The sequence below is a fragment of the Macrotis lagotis genome, chromosome 8, assembly GCF_037893015.1.
Source record: "Macrotis lagotis isolate mMagLag1 chromosome 8, bilby.v1.9.chrom.fasta, whole genome shotgun sequence".
NCBI classification, from domain to species: domain Eukaryota; kingdom Metazoa; phylum Chordata; class Mammalia; order Peramelemorphia; family Peramelidae; genus Macrotis; species Macrotis lagotis.
Window position 1 is genome coordinate 5929865 of NC_133665.1, and position 23418 is coordinate 5953282.

The window sequence follows — 23418 nt, forward strand, 5'->3', positions numbered from 1 at the left end:
AGGATACAAGATCACTTCCCTTTCATGTCTAAATTTCACTGTCTTCATAAAAGTTTTAATCTCAGTTTCTACTGATATGGACAATTTTTTAATGCTGTCCTCTCTGTAAAGAGATGATATCACCAAATCTTCATTTTTATGAAATACAGTTTTATTTGAATTTCTGGTAGTATTCATTGAGGGAACTCAAGCAACTTTTTTTCCCTGTCCCCCTTGTGATCAAAAAAAGTAGATGATGGGGAAGCCATAGATGAAATAGAAATTTATCTGGGAGAAAAAGATCTGGGGTTTTTAGTAGATTGCAAGTTCAATCAGTATGAAGCAGCAGTTTGATAAGGTAGCCAGAAAAGCCAAAATAATCTGGAACTTATTAAAAGGAGGAAAGCCTCCAGGAGCTTGGGAAGTAGTAAGTTTCCCCTCATGGTACATCTTGTTTTTTAGGGAACTTTTTCACTTGATATAATCAGGCAATAAACTTTCACTATGTCCCAAATGGGTAGTAGGTGTGGTAGTCAGGATTTGAACTCTTAGGTCACTTGACCCTAACACAATCATTGTTCCTCTACACCTCACAGATTCTATTTAATGTAATCAATATTAAATGATTGTGATGGGTTAGGCATTATGTTAGACTATGGGAAAGCAAAGGCAAAAACAAAGAGCTTCTCTGTTAAAGGAGTAAAAGGGTGAACAACATGTATACAGAGAAATGTTGTACATATATATGTGCATGTATATATATATATATATATATATATATACATACATATATATCTTTATATATAGGAATCAAGCATTTATTAAGTATAGCACCTATTATGTCTCAGGCAATGTGTTACACATTGGGATGCAATTTCAAAGGATGAATCAATCCCAAATCACAGTGCCCTTAAATGATAATGGAAGGCAATTATTATTAAACATAATTTAATATGTTAATAAAAAAATCAAACACATTTTTAAAATTTTGCAAAAATATTTACATATATTAATTGGTCTCTCAAAAATCATGAGGTAGGTAATATTATTTTCCCTTTTTTTTTCCATATGAGGAAACTGGGGCCAAATGTGGTTAAGTGACAAGGCATAAAGCTAGTAAGAGTCTGACTTGGGATTTCAACTCAGGTCTTCCTGACCCATAGAAGTGCACTATTTGTTGCTCTATCTACCTCTAAATGAAAAGCATAAATATATCATGAGTCCACACAAATGTACATAAAGAGTCGTATAAAAATTCAAGATAGTAGTTTGGGGAATAAGGAAAAACTTCATGTAGAAGTTATTTCATCAAAGGGGTTAATAGCAACAACTGAGGGAATCATGAAACATCTTGTCAAACTGTGTCTTGAAGGGAGTTAAAGGGCTGTAAGAGGAGGAGGTGAAGAAGGAAAATTTCCCAGGTATAAAAATGGTGGTCTTTTCCTTTCTGTGGGAAAAATAGAGTATGCTAGGTCTGGAAGGGCCCATTATTTACAGTAGATATGTCAAACTCTTCCAGCAAATGAAACTGCCTAGTTCAGCTGAACCAGATTAAAATGCAATCAAGAAACATTTAACAAAATAAATAAATATACAATATAACACAGGTAAAATTAATTTGTGGTTTTGTAGGTCAATTTAGATCCAGTATACATTTTTTCTTTGAGTTTAACAATACTGTTATGCAGTAACAATCATAGGCTAATAGATTTGGAACCTCAGACCTCATCTAATAGTCCATCTACCCTGTTTAAGTGAGGAAATGAAACCCATAAATTACTTGCCTAGGTTCACATTGGTACTGTCAAAAGCTGTATTTGATTCCAGGTCTTTGTCCTCCAGACATTGCTCAATCTATGGTATCATGCTGTCTCCTAAATCTCAAGGTTTGTCTTTTCTACTTACAACAATATGATAGAGTTCATAGAATACTGGAATGAAATTCCGGAAACCTGGTATTTCATCATAGTTTTGGCATGGTCCAATTCTGTGTTCTTACACATTACTTAATATCTTTGGCCTTCAATGTGCTTATATGTAAACTAGGGATGATACTGTTTGATCTCTGGGCAGTATTGCTCTGAAAATAAAAGTGAAAACTATGTCAGAAGGTCTTGGAAATGGTATGACATACTTTATAATTATAAGGGCCTATTACTTTAGATATATAAAGAAAGCTAAAAGATGCCATTTAATATATATATAGTATATTCCAAAAAGTCTAGTTTAATTTATTATAGCTTAAAACTGCACTAAGACTTCTGGAACACATTGTAAATATATTATCTTAAATTGAGTGGGAAAATGGAGGAAAAAAACATATTTCTCGCATGCTAATCTGAGTGTGTTTTAAGAACTTAATGGCCATTAATTAACTAGTACTTTGAGCAAATTTTATTAGCTTCAATTGTATATTATTAGGAGATTAAGGTGATCAGATTTTCAAAATTGATATTACAGTATTTGATAATGCTAATGATTTGCCTGAGCATTTCAAGAATCTGAACAAGAGTCTAATATTCTGAACAATCAAAGCTACAATTAAATTCTCTGTAACTTATGTTAGATAGATTTTTAAATGCAACAAGGCATAGTGGAGAAGATCAACTTTGAAGTCAAGAGAACCCGGTTTCTTGTCCTACTCCTAAAATATGCTAGCTGGGGAAAGCTCAGTGGCACAGTGGATAGAGTACCAGCCCCAGAATCACTAGGACCTGAATTCAAATTTGGCCTCAGACACTTGATACTTACCAACTGTATGACCTTGGGCAAATCACTTAACCCCATTGCTTCACAAGAACCAAAAGGAAAAAAAAATAAAATGTGATGGCTTACATGGTTGTGGATAATAACAACCTCTAGTACCCAGAGCCTAAAGGAGAAATTAGTGCTGATCTGCATTAGTGAAGAGAGTTTCCATCCTGGGAGTACTCTTCATCAATGAATCTGCAAGGGGAGCAATAAAAGAAGCATTCATTTGAAATCAATGAACAGTGATTCAAATTTTACTTTTGCTAATTATTGCATTTGTTTTCTTAGATCATTTTATTTTTCAGGATCTTGATTTCTGATCTATAAAATGAGAGGATTGAGATATAGATGAATATGAAGTTCCCAACTTCAAATTAGTGATGCTATGGTTTTCTAACTCTTTTATATTTGAAAAAATCTATGGTCATCTGAATATGAAATATTCATTATTCATACTTCATTCATATTTATGCCCCATTTAATTAATTAGAATATATCTATTCTTGTGGATAATTATTACTACTATGACTAATAATAATGATATCCACAATAATAATGATTGACAAGGTACTTTATCTCCATTGTCTTTTTTTAACTTCACAACCTCCCTACAGCATGGCTACCACTGCTATCATTATCCTTCTCAGGTTGAAAAAACTTACATTCAGACCAGTAGCATATCCTTTCCTTGAATTCAGGAATTCTCTTAATTTTGGATTTGTGTTCTGTGTCTAGTCTGACACATAGTAGGTGCTTAATAAATTTCTTATGTGAATGAGTGATAGAAATTTCCTTTGGTAATACAGTACAGTTATAAAACCTCTTCTCAGGAGAGATTCATTGTGGAAACTTTTTAGTTCAGCTTCAACATGTCCTGGAAGATAAACCATTTCTGATGGTTTCTGAGTAACTTGGACTATGAAATGATTAAGTAATGACTGTGTAGCATCTACATCTAAAAGCAGATGTTTCAGACAGAGACATCTTAATGAAATAAGTTTGAAAAGAAATGGTCTCTTTGCCACCTTAGGAGACCATTTTATCTCTAAATTGTTTCAGAAGTGCCACTAGTATTTGTCTTAATGAATGGCAGAAAAGAACATTTCCAAGGGCCAGTTAGCCTGGCATGTTCAGGCATTCTTGCTCTGTGCTCACTATCTGCTCCAGAAAAACATGCAGTCACCAGTCTAACTGCAGATGAGAGCTGAAGGTGACCCTAGACAATTGCCAGATGGCTAAACGTGGATCTTGGTGAAAATCTGTGAAGCTTTTGTCCACCCCAGGAGTTTGTGCTTGTCCCCAGCCTCCTTCGCAGGCTAGTGTCCTTTTGTGAAGTGCTGAGCTGTGTGAGAGGGAAGTTACAGAGGAATAAATGGTTTCAAGGTGATCCTGAAAATTGATAATCACGGATGGCTCTGAACACATTGTAGACTAGAGCCCTGGGAGGGTGAGTGGTTAAACTGTGCCCCCTTTTCTGTAAGTGTGTTATCAAAAGCTGCAGGGTTTGATGTCTAACAGCAAAGAGGCAACAGAACTTGCATGTCTTCTAATGAATTTGTCTGCATCATCTGTCTCACCTCCCACTTTGTCTTTGGCACATGGGGAGTTGCTTCGTTATGGCCACATAGCCTCTCTCCCTCTCTCCAAGGATTAATTCAATCAGGATCAACCATATCTGGAATGTACATTTAATACTCAGGAATGATGTCAGTAATATATGTAAAAGATTTTTTTATATTAGATAACTACTCATTAAAAGTCAATCCTTTCCCCAGGGTTTTAAAATAGAAAGTATTCACCTTTTGCAAATGAGAATGGTGGAATTTACTTTAACTCGTGCTACAATGAAAACTGGAAGAAGGGGAATTGCTCACAATACAATATAACTCCACGAAATTTACATAATTTAAGCATAAAATGTAATACCCAGCTCACACTCTTTTGTCTTGAGTGAAATTGGTTTTCAAGTAATGTGTGGGGAATCATAACCAGCTTTAACAAAATGGATAATGTCAGAAAGTGAAAGTTCTTAGCCTGAAAGGCATTGCCAAAGTGTGCTTTCCAGAACACAACATTTTGAAAAGTTTGCCTTGTGATTTAATGCAAAGACTGAATGGGTTTAATGAAAACTCTAAGGGTATACTTTTCTTAGATACACATTGGAGCAATTAGTCATTTTTGAATGTCATGATCATATTTTTTAGAACCATAAAATCATTTGCTGAATTATTGTTCTTATAATGTTAAAAAATAATACTTAAAATTCACTGGACTCCATTCCAAAGAATGCCAAATGTTTAATGTGGCTGATTATACATACTCATATACATATATACATGTACACACATACACATGTACACATTATACTGATAGAAATATGTATATGTATGTGTGTATGCTATATACCCATATTCAGTAACATTCAGTAAGTGTTTTCTATGGGCTTGGTAGTATGAATAATGCTAGAATTGAAGACAAATTAAATAGTACCTGTGGTCAAAGAGTTTACATTTTATTGTGAGGAAACAATATGTACTGTGCAGAGACATTTAAGTACAAAATTTAAAAAAAAATGCAAAGTAATTTCAGACTCATGCAGAGAGCTACTTATAATTGGAAACAACTTTTGGTTTGGAGGAAAGATCTTTTTTAACTAGGTTTTGCTCGAGCTGAGACTTGATAGGCAATAAGGGTTTTAAAAGTCAGAAGAAAGGAGGGGAAGCAATGTCATGGTCTTTAATTTGCACCTGGGAAAGTGGAAGCCCAGAATGGGTGATTTTCATTCAAGATCAATGGCAAATTAGTGGCAGAGTTGAAAGAACATAGTGATACTGGTTCCTAGGTGATATGAAACTTTTTTGTTCATTTATGGATTCATAGATTTAGAGTCAGAAGGGATCTTAGAGACTATCTAGAGCAGCCTTCACCATTTTACAAAGCAGAAAACAGATGCCCCAAGAAGTTATGTAACTTCTCTAAGGTCATAGTAGGAAGAGGTACTAGAAGCAAGAGAGCAACTGAATGAAAGTGTTTGGAATTCTTAGGGCTTTCAGACCCTGTGTTTGATTGTCTTTGCATATGGCATTCATAAGAGAGTGATGGCCACTAAGGCTCATCATTTGCTTTTGAATTATTTCCTCTGCTATTTTCCTTCTCCAGTTCCACAACTTGTCTTTCTCTCCAGAAAACACAAATGGCCTTCATTCAAAAAGAAGTGTGTTCTGTCCTGCCCCCTAAGGACCACCAAGGGCATTGAATAGGGTTCAGCATGCAAATAAAATGCTCTCTTGGCCCATCTTTCCAACTGAGTCATGTTGTGCATAATCCTCCGCTCTTCAAAGGCAGTTTAGATAAATGATGGTTCCTTGTCTTCTTCCCCTGGAGACCAATAGTGTCATTCTCGGGTCTAAAAGACCATTTGTAAAGCTCACCCTGTTCCCTTATATATTTTTTAAAAAAACCCAAAAAACAGAAGTACCACAAGAAGTAGAATTTATCTTGAGTGATTTACCTGCAATTCTAGTTTAGAAAAAGTCAGTGAATAAACTACTATAACCAGAGCCTTTCTGTGACCTAATCTAAAGGAAGTTTATAGGGTCACCCTATTTCTTTTCTTACTGTTGTTGTCCAGCACTTTGTTCTTTCTTTACTTTCCAGGGTTAGAATGGGTAAAATATATACTAATATTCATTAAATTTTCAGTGATCAACCATGGTGAAGATTTTGTTTTGTGACTATCCCATAAAAAGGAGTAAATTGTTTTTATTTGCTTTCTCTGCACATCAGAAAATTTAGCATAAGTAAATTGTGCTTTTTTGTACAGGAGCCAAGAGATATTTAGTATCTGCATGAAAAACAAAAATCAAATGTAAATCTTGATTTCCTTCCAGATTTTCATACCTCCCTTCCTCCCTCCCTCTGACCCTCCTCCCTCCCTCCCTCCCTCCCTCCCTTCCTTCCTTCCTTCCTTCCTTCCTTCCTTCCTTCCTTCCTTCCTTCCTTCCTTCTTTCCTTCTTTCTTTCCTTCCATGTTTCCCTCTTTTCATTTTGCTTCCTGTTTTTCATCAGTGTTTTTGCTAATTGGAGACCAAGAGTGATAGGGATAGTTATCTTCTTTAAGCTCTCTTAAAATGAACATTTTTATTGATGAACTGATTTTTAAATTTGGCAGTGGGGGGGGAGTATGGAACTCATGCTTTTTATTGAATGTAGCAAAGACACCAGAAACTTTTACAAAGTCAGCATTTACTCTTATAGAAATGTTAGGTATATCAAAAATGCTTTTCAGAATCACCATTTCAAGAAATATTTGTGTGCTGTGCTTTACTTGCTTCACACATGTTAGGTCATTATGCTAGATCCAGGGTGGGGGCTATACAGATATAACTATAAGTCCTTTATTTCAAGAGTCTTACGTTTTACTGATAAGATATGTGGGTTAACTAAAAACAAGAAGGTTTGAAGAGGCAGACAGAAGTAACAGCTCTGGTATATGAGAAAAACCCACTGTGGAAACTCATTTTATCAATATGTACAAGAGGTTTATAAACTTTCTTGGTTCATGACATTCTTGGTGTTTGTTTCAGTCATTTTTCCCACCTGCTGTTGGGCCAAAAGAACTACTTAACATTTCAGTTTATTAAATGGTTAAATTAACAACTTTATAACATTTATATTCTACAAACTTTGTAGACATTTGAAAAATTGTGGATGTCAAAAGCAAAGATATTCTTTAAATAACTTCAATTACTAATAGGATGTGTGTACCTGATGGTCATCATGCAGCATTGCAAAGTTTGAAATAAGATTGGACATGTTTATCTTCATTTCCTGTTTCACATCGATTTTTCCTGTGGTGCTTGCTTTTTATCATAGTCCCCCGCCCCCAAACCCACCTTTTCAAAGTTGATATTATACACAACAAAGATGAGATTATGCACAACTGGTTTAACCAAAAGTCCAAGTAAATCACAATGTTTCTCAAATATTTAAGAGTATCATTGAAAGGAATATTGATAGTGTGGATTTCCTAGAGGAGTTGCTTGCATGGTATTTGATAGATGTTGCATATTGCTGTATTGTCATCAAGTTTATATTCCATACATTTCTTTCCCCCCCTCTCCCCCACCCCAATTACTTTAATCTCATAGTATAAAGAGAGACTTTAGCACCAGAGATTAATCTGAGGTAAAAAGAGCTTGAACTCATTTGTTCATGGTGTGAAAGGCTGGATGTGAAGTCAAGTCTTTCTGATTAAAACTTCTCTCACTTCCATCTCTTGGAAGACCCAATTTCCTTCAAGGTTCATTTCTTATACTATCTCCTCTAGAAAGCCTTTCCTAATCTCCCTAACTGTATGGCCTTCCTCCTTCTAAATTTCTTTTTATGAACTTTTTATATTTTTTGGTTCCTTATCTATGTAATTGAGATGCCTCCTTCCCCTCTCTGCCCACCCCCTTCCCCACCCCAATCATCTCCCTGTAATGGAAATTTTATTTTTGGTATTCCTGCTGGCTAGCACAATCATTGGCACGCATGTAGTAGACAATTAATGCTTGTTAACTGAATGGGACATAGAATATTTCATTTGGAGAACAGCTTGTAGGCCATTTTAACTGGCACAGAAAGTGTCTGAAGGAAATGAATATAAAATGTCTGGAAGAGTAGGTGGGAGGCAAGATTGTGGAGGGCTCAAAATGCCAGTCTGAGAAATCTGCATTTTTTTTCTCTACTTATCCTGTGTGGTCAGAATGTTATATTCTCTTCTGGGTTTTACCCTGTTTTGGACTTTTTCCCTGCAAAAGTATACTCTGTCCTAATGTTCTTCTCTCTTTAGGACTAGAAGAAAGGCTATAATGAACTTCTTCCTAACTGTCTCACCTCTAGGAGCAGGGAAAAGAGCTAACTAAAATAACTGGAAAGCAAAGAAAATCTTTCATTTTCTAGGGAAATATTAAGATGGTTTAGACATTTGTTTCCTCTACATCTCTGCTCCAACTATTCATATTTTTATTTTGCTTCCTTTTGTGCTTATATCCCTTGATCTTTACCTTGGATTGAGCTCAGATTCTCAAAAGTATGAAACTCTTCAGGCATACCAATCCATCAATTTGTCAATCAATGAACTGTTTATTAAATACTTCCTATAGGTGACTCAGCAATAACATGAACAATTGTTTAGTCATTTTTCAACTGTGTCTGACTGTTCATGACCTAATTTGGGATTTTTTTGGCAGATACTGGAGTTGTTTGCTATTTCCTTTTCCAGTTCGTTTTACTGATGAAAAACTGAGGCAAACAGGGTTAAATGACTTGTCCAATTAGTAATCTGGTCTGAGAACAGGTTTGAACTCAGAAAAATAAATCTTCCTGATTCCAGACCTGGCACTTTTATCTACACTACCTAGTTGCCCATGGGCAAGCTAGTACCTATAGTCAGGGTACTCTGCAAATTCCTGTGAGGAGCAAAGACAAAAGACAAACAATCCTTTCTAGCAAGGAATTTACTCTCTAACAAGACAAAAAGTTGATACAGTACATATACAAAATAATTACAAGGACAACTAAGAAGAGAATATTATGCATTATAAGTAGAGTTAGCAGGGCCCAAATTACCCTGCTTTTCTTCTTACTCCAATGACTACAAGTTGATGTATCATCTCTATGATAATGTCCAGATACCTTCTGATGGGATTATTATTTACAGTGCAAGGACCAGGTATTCCATTTGGATGACAACTAAGTGGTCTTGAGCCACCTTTTCACTTTTATTTCTAATTTGTAGTGAAGGAATTAGTTAGATGGAATATCTAAAGGTCTTCTGGACTTCTATTTGGTAATAGTGTTCCACATTTGTTCATGATTTGTCGGGCATTTCTAATTAATCCAACTTTAGAGTGGGGAGTGGGGTAGGTATGCACTTTGCCTGACATCATAATGATAGCTATGAGTTTCTATAAGTTGACAGTGATAATAATTGATTGCTGATTTCATGAACTTAGTCTCAAGTTATTTTTACATAGTGTACCATGTTTCTTATTTCTCTATTTTTAATTATATTTTTGCAATTACATGTAAAAATATTATATATACACATATATGTACATGCTCACACAATCACCTCTCAAGGAGGTGAGTATATATGTATGCATTTTGTATATAAATGTCAAGGCTTAACAAGTGAATGAAAGTGAGGAAAGAAAGAAGAATTAAACATTTTTCTAAATTTTTGAACCCTTGGAGACTAGTGATCCAAAGTTGGAGTTAGGTCCATGACACATGTAGATATGTTCAGAAAGTTCTTTTTCATTAAATGAAATGATATTCACTCTCTGGAAGTGCAGTTGGTAAACTCTTGTTATTTTGAGAAAAAGTTTTTCTAGGTTCTGATAACTTCTGAATTTCTATTAGAGAATAGCCTTAGCAGAATTGAGACTGTTATCATCATTGTCCTATACATAAGGAAAATAGAAATGCAAAAAGAACCTGACAAGGTATTCCAATATGTACCAAAGCTAAGACTGAAAATTAGGTGGGGTGGTGGCGTGGTGGGGTGGTGGGGTGGGAGAGGTGGGGGATGGGTTTGTTTGTTTATTTGTTTGTTTTTTCCTTCCAAGACCAGTACTAAATGTTATTCATTCACTTAATTCAATTCACTAGATAATATTAAACATCCAATACTAGCACATCTAGGATACTAAGGAAGATATAAAATTTAGTTGCTTAATATGAACATTGAAATCCTCAGGGATCATAAAAGTCATTTCATTCAGTCAGTCAGCAAACATTAATTAAGCTATTAATTGATTACTAAATGCTAGGCACAATGCTAAGCATTAAGGATACAAAGAGACAAAACCCCATGCTCTCAAGTTCTAATGGAGAAGAAAACATGTGAACAACTGTATATATATAAAGATATAAAGATATTTAGATATAGATTTACACACAAACACAAAGTTTGAATAGAAGTCATCTCAGAGGAAAGTCACTGAGGAAGGAAAATAAGGGCATAGAGCAACCAGAAGAGACCTCCTGAAGAAGGATTTAAGTTGAGTCTTGGAGAAGAAAAGAGAGAACATTCTAGGATGTAGGACATCTAGTGAAGGGGTAAAAGAGTTGGGAGATAGGGTGGTAGATGAAGGAAACAAGGAAACACAAATTGGCTACTGTTGTTAGATGGTAGAGTACTCTGAATCCAGTAGAGGATAAAAAGACTGGAAAGCTAGGAGGGGGCCAGATTGTAAAAGGCTTTAGATTGTAAACCAACAATTTTATATTTAATTCTAGATGTGATAGAGAAACTCTGCTTCCCATGCTAGAACTCTCTCTTGTCTAATCTCCCTCTCCTGTCTTTCTTGACTTACTTCAAGAGTCAGCTGAAGTCTTAATTTGTAGTGGTAGAAAACTGTCTTGATCCCCTTAATGCTTTTTTTTTTTAAGGATTTTTTCAAGGCAAATGGAGTTAAGTGGCTTGCCCAAGGCCACACAACTAGATAATTATTAAGTGTCTGAGGTTGGCTTTGAACACAGGTACTTCTGACTCCAGGGCCAGTGATCCTTCCACAGCAACACCTAGCAGCCATGATCCCTTTAATGCTAATACTGTTCCTTTATTATTTTTTCCAACTTAAACTGTATAGATCTTGTTCATACATAGTCCTTTGCAAATTGCCTTCATCATTAGATTATAAACTCCTTAACAAAAGAGAATTTTTTAAAACTCTCTTTTGACTTCCCCAGAACTTATGAGAGTACTCGATACATACCAGGTGCTTTACAAATTCTAATTGACTATAGTTGACATCTGACATCAAAAGTTTGTTGAGGGGGTGCCTGGTATAGTCCCTAGAGAAGTGATCTAGGTTCAGGTTGATTTTGGTTCCTGCCTCTCACTATGTACCCTTTGCAAGACACTTAACCTCTTACTGAGACCATAAGTTTCAGAATGTTACACATCTTCATTATAGAAATTGTGGAAAAGGTGCTTATATTTTTATGGTAGAAGGTGTAGAACTCCCTAAAATGGATGAAATCACATGTCTGGTAAAACAGAAACAAAAACTAATATTTGTAAAAGCATAGGATCACAGTTTGAAAATTTGGAAGGGTCTTAAAGGTCACATAGTCTAACTCCTCATTTTATAGATGAAGAACCTGAAGCTCTGTGAGTTTAAATTGGTTGCTCTGGATCACACAGTAAGTCGGGATTTGAACCCAGGTCTTCTCATTGCAAATTCATTATTTTCTCTACCATGCCATCCATATATGATACATGTTACCCTATATAGGCTCATGCATGTACATATACATATAGTTGTACTTACATCTGATTTGCTTACAGATCTTTTTATAGAACAGTATTGAAAAGAAAAAAAATCTTGGAAGATATTTCTAGAGCATCATTTTAATCCATAATCATTTAAATTGGTGGCCCTAGATTACACACAGTAAGTAGTTAAGCCAAGGTTTGAACCCAGGTTTTCTGAGTGAAAAGCCATGCTATATATGGTACATGTCACCCCTTTGTAGCAACATCAAAGATGGTAGACAATATAGGGTAGGAAGGCAAGTTTCTACTTGTCCCCTGTACTGTGCTATTAGTGAGACCAACATATTTTATGAGAATGAATAATTTCCTCCTTTCCTCCCTGAGCTTTATGTTTCCCAGAATAATCACAGTGATCCATTTCCTAAAAATGTATTGAAGACCTAAGTGCTCATTTTGCAAGGACAGCAGAATAATTTGACACAATGGGAAAACAGCAGAAATGGTTTGTTTTGTTCAGAGCAAGGTTTGTCATCAAGGTGAAAGGGATGTGTATATGTCACCCCAGGAAAAGATTTGTCCTAGGATTGTGTTGCCCAGTGGTATTTCTCCTACTTGATATAAGACATTAGAACTGGAAGGTATGTGACAGCCTTGTAAAATAATTGATGTCTTTTCTGGATTATGAAAGAAATCTCTGTTCTTTTGAATCCTGATTTCAAATGTGAATAGAATACTTCAGTGTATATTCGAAGGTGACAGCCCTCTTGGGATCCTGCTGCTTTTTAACTTGATTTTATCTTCTTGAAACATCAGCAGGATTCCCCTTTCCCCCAAACAGCCTCTTTAAAAGCATTTGTATTCTTACCTATAAGATGTGACTCTCTTGTTACAGGTGTCTAGAAAAAAAAATCTTCCTTCAATCTTCCAATTGTTAACTAGATTGAGGATAGTAGAGTCTTGGCTGTCCACAAAATGTGCTTATGTGTTTAGTTTACCAGGACCTTATTAATTCATTTTTTTTCACATTACTTGCTCACAAAGTGACCTTGGGTTCTCTGTCAGAGTTCATTTTTCTTAAGTCAATCAAGAACTTCAGGTATCACTGCCTGGTTACTATAGAACCATCTGGGCAGTTTATGTAGCATGTCCTCCAGCACCACCATGACCTGTCTTGGGGCCTGGGAGTCAGCATCACTACCCTTGTTTGGAAATTAGACTTGGATGACCTACAACATTCGAGTGAAAAACATTTTTGTTACTAGGATTTGAGAGGTCACAAAACAATATTTTTAAAATGAAAATAAATAGACCAAAAAAAATCATTAAATCCCTAGTATGTACAAAGAACTGAAAATGCAGATAGAAATATAAGACAGTGTTGCTCTCAAGGAGCTCATATTCTGATATGAGGCAAGTGAGGTTTAAGTTGCAAGACAGATGGAAAGGTCCTGTGTCTTTTAGGGGATTAATATACCTAAATGGAATACAAGTTCCATCTGGAAAAGGGATATTACCTTACATGATTGGGAAGCAAATTATAGAGCTAGTTATTTAGGCCAACTCCTCTTATTTAAATATGAGGAGATTGAGGCCAGTAAGGTTACAAGACTTGCAAGGTTATAGATGTACCCTCATTCTGTAGACTTCAAATGCAGGCTCCTCATTGAAATATCTATCTTGGGGCAGCTAGGTGGCATAGTGGATAGAGCACTGGCCCTGGAGTCAGGAGAAAATAACTTTATTTAAAATATTTGTGTTCTTTAATTCTCCTAGTGCATCCCTTCTCTTTACTAAAGGTTGGTAAGTGGTACAGTGGATAGTGTGCTAGAACTAGATTAGGAAATCTTGAGTTCAAATTCAGTCTGAGACAATACTACTCATCAAATTACTTAATTTCTTTCTTCCTCAGTTTTCTCAATTGTAAGATGGGTAATCATAAAAGTACCTATCTCCTGGTGTTACTGTAATTTTAAAATAAGATAATATCTGTAAAATGCACAGTATCGTGCAAAAAATCACTGTGCAATAAATGTTTACTTCTTCTTTTATCATTTTGTCCACTTTTCCATTTTAGGGTATAATTATGGAGAGTATCAGCTATAGAGAGGGTTGAGTGGACTTAGAGTAGAGAAAATTTGTGTTCAAACCCTTTCACGTGAACTCTCTGAGTACCTGGGATAATTTATAAGATCTTAGAACTATAGATTTAGAGTTAAAAAGGACTTTTTTAGGCCAGTGTATATAATTCTCCTCTGCCCCCCCAAACATACTACCCCCTCACAATCTGATTTTCTAGCTCAGGCCTATACACTCAAATTCTGTGTAATTCAAAATTGTGATCCTATTTCACTCATCTAAGGATCATAAATATAGATATGGAAGAAGCAAGTTAAATGATTTGTCCAGGGTCACATAGAGAATAAGTATAAAGAGCTGAATTTGAACTCAAATCCCCCCAAGTTCAAAACCAGATGGACTTTCTACTGTATCACATAGTAGATAAATAGTATTCACAGACAACTTCTTTAATCTGTTATAAAGTCCCTATACTGAGGAAATTGGCATTCTGGTATTTGTTTGTATAAATGAAAATCCTCTATGCTTACTAAGAGTTCTAAGCAGAAAGGATGCATGTAGCACTCTGCTAGAGACCTCCTTGAACCAATGACATACTGAAGTATCCCTGATTCCTCCCAAGATTTCATACAGAGGCTCCAGTGTTGGGTAAGTGAATGTCACTATTAAGATCATCATTCTGAAAGGAGGACAACAGTTGCCAGCACTGAGAGAAGTTAAATCACCTGGACTATGGTTTGTATTTTTTTTTGTTAGTGGTTTTAATTACTATTTTTTTGTTATTTTATTTCAATTAATTATCTATTAAAATTATTAATGAATAAATTTGATATTTTGGTTGGTTGGGTTAATTATTTATTCTGATGAATATTTTTAATATTGTGGGTAGCTGCTAAAAGACACAAAGTCCTCATATTGACTAAACTCAGAAAGTCCATTCATTAGAACTGGAATCTTGCTGCAATCTTTGCATTGTTAACTGTATCTAAGACAATAGAGGGTTGGCTGCCCACAAAATGTGTTTATGTGTTTCCCAGGACCTCACTACTTTTCTTTTTTCACACTTCTTGGTCACAGAGTGACCTTGGTTTTTCCATTAGAGTTCATTTTTCATAAGTCAATCAAGAACTTCAGATATGACACTGAGTGGTTACTCCCTGTGATTGCAGAAATTGCAGTTCTTGTTCAAATTCAAAGATTTTCAAAAATCACAGAATTTCCATGTTTGGAAAGGATTTCAATGGCTATCTAGTCCAACTCATATACCAACAAAGGATATACCCACTTTATAATACTTGACAAATAGTCATCCATCCTTTGCTTCTAAGAATGAGGAGGAGCTTATAACTTTTGGATAGAGTACATTCTATTTTCTGTTTGCTCTAAAGGTCAGGAAGTCTTCCCTTAAATCTAGTGTATATTTTACTCTTCCATTTTTTACCTATTACTTTTACCCATTATTCTTCTTTGTTACCACTGGGATGAAATGGAGCAAGTCTAATCCTTTCTTCCTCTTGATAGCCTTTTAAGTACTTTAAGTACTGGAAGAGAGCCACCATTGTCCCCTGTTCTTCCAAAGTTATTACTTCTTACCATCTGAAACAATATTTACCATAATTAGAAATATTAGAAGGCAAAAGTTAATTTACATTATCTGATAAAATATTTTCCCATTTTCTTTTTATCCCTCTTACTGGTAGAATTCAGTCGGTTAGCACTAGTTCAGTAGAACTGATACCTAATTTTATGTTGAGTTGGTGAACCAATCATTAAAATAGCACTTGTAATCAGGGTTCTCTCTAAGGTGGGTACCTGGACAGTTGCCCAATATGAAAATTACAAATTTACATCCCTTACTCTTTTTTTTTGTTGTTGTTTTTGCAAGGTAATGCAGGTCCTCCTGACTCCAGGACAAGTGCTCTATCCTTTGTGCCATCTAGTTGTCTCTCATTATTCTTTTTTAGTATTCATTTGCACAACAGTATTTTCTAAGCACTCATAGTAATGTCCATAGGTGGAAAAAATTGATGGAACTATGCTTGTAATATTTATTCATTTCTTAAAACTCATTATATTTTTGATATTCCCTTGTTTTTGTTACTTCAATAAACAAACACATAACACAAAGAGCAAAAGTGCCAAGCAACCAGGGGTGACAAGCTCTCATTTGTTTCCACTTTGGGTTACATCCGAAATTCCCCCCACCCCCGCCAAGATATTATGAGTGCACTGGTGTTCCCTGAACGTGAAACCAACAGGAATCTGGGACACAATGAACCAATAGAAATATAGATTTCAAGGGTTATCTTATCACCCATTTTGGAAGCCATGGAAGTAGAAGATAAAATATAATTGGAATAGGTAGAATGAATTTTGGTTCTATATTTGTTCTAACATTGGCTGTTGTAGTCTAGTGCCTGCTTTCACTCTATAAGGATATGTTTGCTTACTGTGAGTAACAATATAATCTAATCTTGTGTACCTCTTTTATTGTTCTTATTTGAGTATTAAAATTCATGAAATATTAAAGTACCTTTTGTTATATACTTTTGTATGCTTAAAAATTAGTGCAAAGAACTGGTTCTTAATTTATTTGAATCCCACCATTGTCCCCACTCACTTATATAGTAGAGTCCTGTTAAAGTGCTGTATCATTGAAAGTCAATCCAAATCTTGAATAATAATAAATATGGATTGTTCCCCCCCTTTGAAAACAAAGAAAATGGGCAGCATAAGCAAATCCTTCCTGAAGAGAACATTGATGTAATGGCTAGTGACAAAGTTGCCAAATTTAGCTTAAGAATGGTTGAAATATGAGTCAAACTCTTTCAACTTTCTATGGGGGTGATGAGTTTTTATAAAACTTTCAAGATGAAAGGTGTTGTTACAAGTGTTGAGTATTGCTTTATACATGTGCTGAGTTTGCTAATAAATTGTCCCCAAATAATAAGATGAATGCCAACAATGGCACTATAAATAGAGGGGGAAACAAGTCATGACTGCCATAGAATCTCTTCTAAAATAATTGTATTTTAAGTTATGTCTATGAGTAATAAACAGCTTTTAGCTTGTAAAAGCTACCATCTGAACTCTTAAAGCAACCAAGGAATGTAATCAAAAGATGGTTCCAAGTGGGAACAACCACATAGTTGCCATTATATTAAATGATTTAATGAACACTGAGCTTGAGGAAATAAATCAAGTACAAACAATCAACACTAATCAGCAAGCAGAATATTTCAAGCATATATTAGATGCTTTAATCAGAATGGACACCTTTATATAAACTTTCTTTTAATTTGATTATCATCAACCCTTCTCAAACAAAGAGTTCTAGGCAATGAGTCAAAATTTTGAATGGTTTAAACAACAACAAAACAAACAAAATCCCTGTGTTTTTTTGGAATGGAAGTGTCTTAAATACATCCAATCCCTACCTTTGCTTCCTGACTTTCCAGAATCATAATGGATAGCTAAATAACATTATCTTAGCCTTTCTCAGTGATAGTCAATTTCAAACATAAAAAAATCTTATTATTTTCAGCTTTGATAGAGGGTTTCATAGTTTGTCTAAGTTGAGTCGTGACTGCAAGATACAGCTCTCCAGTGATTGCTAGTCCATTTCCTCCTTGGTTTTTCCAAAACTGAGACACAGAGAAGGCAATTTCTAAAGGCAGAGACTTGAACATGGTCACACCATTTAGTTTATAGCAGAATCAGTTCTATAACCCAGTACTATTAACTTTTTGTCTAGTACTTTTTCTGCTGCTACCATTTGTTTTGCTGGAAATACTTAAACTTAGATTCATGGTAGGATTTTTTTATCCTAGAAATATCTGTTCTAGCAGTCACAGATTTCCCACACTACAAAACACACAACTTATAAAATTTGAGCACAAAAATGGATAACTGAGATCTGAGACATCTACAAAGATATTCTAGGATGAAAGTGGTTAGCTCTAATTATACAACAGCCTCGTAGTTTTTCCTTCTGAATATCTCTTTTGGATACCTGTTTCACATTTTGCTGTTGTTTTAAAAGTGAGCCTTTTTCTTTTGCAGCAGAGTATATAGAAATAAAAATCAGTAGGCTAGAAAAATCTATCTTTCCATGACCACTTGTTATCTTTTGAAAAACTTATCATCCTTGTACATTAGAGTGATTATGATTAATTTTGCATTTAGATCTAAGTATTTTGCAAAATATAGTAATATACATATGTGTAAATTTATGTAAATACATTCATCTATACATACACACATACAAAATATATTTATGTGTATTTGTGTGTTTGGGATTGTTTGTATGCTGTTGGAAAATAGATTTATACCCATTACCAATTCATGGGGTTAGCAATAACACTGATGCTAATTAAGTAATCATCACACTGTTAGAAAGTCATGTCTCTATTGGGGAGTTAAAATAAGGAAAAAAAACCCTGCTTCCTCAGTTTTCAAATCAACACACAACTTAAGCTCCTACAATGTGTCAGGCACTTTGATAAGCACTGAAAGATACAAAGAAAAACACACACAAATTCAAAACAAACAAATAGCAACAATAAAACAGTCCCTTCCTCTCAAGGAAAGTAATCCAATTTGGGAGAATTCAGGCAACAGTTATTTAGAAGTTATAATAGGATGAACTGGATTTATTAAGGAGGATTGAACACCCCTGTACCTAAACAAACAAAAAAGCAGGGCATGGAGGTGAGGAGGGACAGAGTTTCAGACATGAGGAACAGCAGGTGAAAATGCCTTCAATTATGCAGTAAGCTTGAAATATTGACTGCCATGTGAGATATCCAGAGGATTGGCACACTTAGAGAAAGAATGTATGGAATCATAAAATCATTAAGCTGGCAGGGATTCCCAAGGCATCTGGTCAAACAGTAGTCAAAAAGCTTTCATTGAAAATGTTGATGACTGCCATTTGTGGTTTCCCTACAACATACTTTTTGACAAGCTGGTGCAGTGTATAGATTTATGGACCTGGAAGTCAGGAAGCCCTGAGTTCAAGACTTACCTCTAATACCTTAAGTTTTTGATTATTAAGTAAGATCTCAGTGCCCCACAGGCAGCTCCCCAGGGTTCTTAAATTACAGAAAGGTTGCTGATCTTCATTGGCTGAATAAACTTCCATACCTGGGAATTTCCCACATCATATGAAATAAAAAATCAGAATACTATGTCCTTCCAAATATCTGTGGAAACTCCTCATATTGATAATTTTGTTTTCAATTCACATTCTACAATTATATTGTGTTTACTTCTCAGTGTATAGGTTTTAATTTTATCTCTCTTTCACCCCATTTCCACTCATTTCCATCTTTTAGATTATAAAATCCTTGAGGGTAGGAACTGCTTTTCATTTTAACTTTGTAAACCCATCCCATCACACTAAGCACAGTGTCTTATGTATACTAGAGGAAGGGAAGGTATTCATTAGGTGCCTACTGCCAAACACTGTCCTATGTACTTTTGCATCAAACTTATTCTTATTATTATTCCCCTTTTACAGCTGGGGAAACTGAGGCATATCTGACCAGGGTTACATAGCTAGTAAATTTCTGAGATCAAATCTAGGTTCTGTACTTCCTGACTTCTTCCTAACATTTTATCCACTGCCCATAATTTAATTAATTTTTATTTATTAATAGTAAATAAAGCATACAATAATTATTTGTGGTTATTTATAACTTCTTATTGCTATTCTGCTTCCCCAACAGAAATTAACTCCTATTATCAGAGCAATCTCCTTATTTCCCCATATGATACCCCTTTCTACCTTTGATCACATTCATCTTCTTAAATAATAATCAACAATTACAGCAGCTAACATTTACATAGCCCTTACTGGGTGTAGAAGGCATTGGTGCTAAGTGCTTTACAATTATCTCATTTGATCCTCACAACCACTTTAGGAGGTAGGTGTTATTAATCAGAGGAGATATTGCCCCCTGACCAGTCTTTCTTTTCCATTTAATCACATCCTGCCCATCCATCAAGTCCAATTCCAATCTCACTCTCTCCATCTAGCCTTTGTAACAACTGTAGTCCCTTCTCTAACACTTACCTTTCCTAACTACTGCTATCCTTAGAGTCTGCACAATTTAGGACTTTATTACATATATTATATTCTTTCTTAATTGTTTCATATATGAAAGACCTTTACTCTCCTGAAAGAGAGAACTGGGTTATTTTCTTTCTTTCCTGTTTCTCATGGTGCCTAACTCCATATTCAGCACATAGTAGGATGGGCAGTGGAGTTTCCTCACTTGATTGCTATCTGTCATCAGGGTTCCTTCCCCAAGCATGGAGTGCCTTTTCTTTGCTGTCCTTCCATTAAAGTTGAATAGAACCCAGGCTTTTACAAGCAGCAGTCTATAAAGATGGCAGAACAGACCAGCAATGGTTAATGACTCCAGGAGGAGCTCCTATTGAGGGATATCAATTCTTTTGTACCCTGACATTGATGTTACTGTCAGTTGACAGTGAGCTTTATAGTCGATCTCTTCAAGTACAAAAGGCCATGATTCGGAAACTGTCATTAAATGCTGTCTCTTTCTTGTTAAGAGCTATCCATCCTTTATTCCCTCCATAATAGGAGTCAGTGTACCAGATGAGGCCGACCTTAAGTTGAGCCTGTTTGTGTAAAAGGGAAATAGGTTAAGCTGCTTTATTTTTAATGTATTTTTGGATTGGAGGTATGGAATGGGGGGGGCATGGTTAGCAGCAGTCAGAATCTGGTTTTGTTTGCTGTCAAATAATGGGCTTCTCTAGTGAAATCAACAGTCTATTTCATAGCCTGTCTCCTTGTGATATACATGCTCTTTCATCAGATTTGCGGGCGCCTAAAGATCACTTTTAGCCACAGGGATGTGGCTATAAATAAGCATACCATAGTCCATTGCCCAGAACGGCCATGGTCTGAATGCATTTGTGGAGGGGGAGGCAGATTGCTTCATGTAAAGGGGAGAGAGCTTTATCCCACTGGAGCAGCTTCCCCCACCTCTCCACTCCTTTGCCCCCAACCCAATGTCTCTTCTAATAATTAACTTTGAGGAGATGTGTTTTTTTTATACATAATGTTTTATTCTTTTTCTTGGGGGGGGGGGCTAGTCATTTTATCTCTACTCTTAAGTCTCCTTCTAGCATAGGGATTTTAATGTTGGATCCATGAACCTTCAAGGGGTCCATAGATATTTTAGGGGATCCATATATTTGAATAGGAAAATACATCTTTATATTCACTAACTACTAACTGAAAATTGACATTTTTTACACTTATGAATTTTAAAAAAATCATTCTGAAACAGGATTCATAGTCTTCCCCAGTTTGTAAAAAAAATGTCTATGACATAAAAAAGGTGAAGAGCCCCTTTTATAGATCCTTATAGATTTTTTGAAGAGATCCTTATCTCTGAATTCATGTCCTTTCTATATAGTAGGCACTTAATGCATTGACTTAATAAATACTTTTTTGAGTTGCTGAACAAATTAACTCTCCACACTTTCCCTTCTATGATTTATAATGTGCTTTTCATACTGTGGTGATTGTAATTCTCCTTTTAATCACTGGGAATTATGTTCTTTTGTCTTGTAGGGGAACCATCTGTATATAAGAGTTAGCTGTTTGTGGTATGAGTATGAATCTTGACTGTTTACCTCTCCTTTAGCAGTTCTGTGGACAGAGAATAGGCTTCTTTGCTTATTGATAGTGATGAATCAATCTTCTTCTTTGCTAGATCAAGATCTTGCATGAAAGGAGAATTATGAAAGGGTCAGTCAAAAGACAGAAATATAAAGGTGTCTTATCTCTCCTATGGGTCAGTCCAAGAGAAAAGTTTTTAAGAGTATTCTAGAATCATAGGACCAGAAAAACCATAGATTGACAACTTGAAAGAAATTTATAGGCCATTCATTTCAAATTCATTTTTCAAATGGAGTAAATTTGGTCTAGAAATGAAAAATGACTTATTCATGGCCATAGTAGTGCTGAGTGTCATATATAGTTCTTCTAATGCCAACTGCCTTATTGAATTTGAATTTAAATTAGTGAGATGTATGGATTATTTCAATATACAGATAACAGGGACTCAGGAGGCAGAACTATCATCATTCTATTGGTAAGGTTTATTTCAGGCCCATATACTTAAAGAGATTAAGTTTAGAGGGATTCCTGCCAAAGATTCTATCAGCATGTGTTGAAGTACTCCATTTTGCTTTCTTAAATTATCTTGGGAAAAAATTCCTCTGTAATTATCAAATGCCCAGACACTAGATTTTCACTGACAACACCTGGGCCTCAATCTCCAGGCCCAAATTGGGAACTGAGCATACACTTTACAGGGGGATTTTTCTTTAGGTATCAACCCTTATCATTTCTGACAAAGAAAGGACTAGCATCAATATGAGTTCTTTCCAAATTCATGAAGACCTGGTATCTGCCAACTCAGACATCAAAAATATTTGAATAGACATTTCAAAATCCTAGATACTCTCCCCAAATCTCTCCTTTTTTTTGTTAGTCCTTCTGGAAGAGGTGACACTGGTCTTTGCCAAGATTGATTCTTCTAGTTAGAGTCCTTTATTCTATCCTTTTCTATCTCTTCTACAGTTTGCTTTTTTAGACATAAATCATCTCTCTGTCTGTCTCTCTGTCCTTTTGTCTGTCTCTGCCTTTCTCATAATTAACCTTCATTATCCATTAACTCTTGCCTTGATTCCTCAAGACATATCTAGGTCTCCCCTGTCCTTTAAAAAATGAAAAATTCTTCATTTCATCCTACCATTTCATCATGTTTTTTATTCAGTACATTTGATCTATTTCTTTGCAAAAATTTAGAAGAAATAATCAGCCTTTTCTCCCTCTGCTTCTTCTCTTCCTACTTCTCAACATCTTTCTGCCTGAATTCTGCCTGTAACACTTCAGATTAAAACTGCTCTTTCCAAGATTAACAGGGATCTCATAAAAAATTGTCTTCTTATCCCTTCTCTATAATGAAGCTTTTGATATCATCCACTCTTCCTCTGGATAGTCTCTTATCCCTCAGCTTCCATGAAACTAGTCTCTCTTGCTTCATCTCTTCATGTTTGCCCATTTCTAGACCATCACCTGTCTACACCAATCTTTCTAAAAATGAATGAACCATTTAGGGAACCCTCAGGGCTTAACTGAAGACATTCTTTTCCTTTTATATACCTTTTCCCTTTTTGACCTCATCTCTTCCCTTGATTACTTTCTAATGATGATTTCCTTTATAGGTATAGCCATAATCTCATTTATGATTTCCATTTCTATGTTACCAACTGTCCACTTGCATCTCAGGAGAGATTTT

General features: G+C 35.4%; 2 long non-coding RNA genes across 2 annotated transcripts in view; one reads left to right on the top strand and one right to left on the bottom strand.

Annotated features, from left to right (window-relative positions):
* The window catches only part of LOC141495230 (uncharacterized), a 699421-nt gene that overhangs the window by 204721 nt on the left and 471282 nt on the right, over nt 1-23418 (top strand). The window lies entirely within an intron of this gene.
* The window catches only part of LOC141494696 (uncharacterized), a 48809-nt gene continuing 40319 nt past the window's right edge, over nt 14929-23418 (bottom strand). Inside the window, exons 2-4 of the long non-coding RNA XR_012470542.1 lie at nt 21746-21833; nt 20356-20722; nt 14929-15673 (exon numbers count right to left, since the gene is read on the bottom strand). This is a non-coding gene — a long non-coding RNA (uncharacterized LOC141494696). The remainder of the gene's footprint in view (nt 15674-20355; nt 20723-21745; nt 21834-23418) is intronic.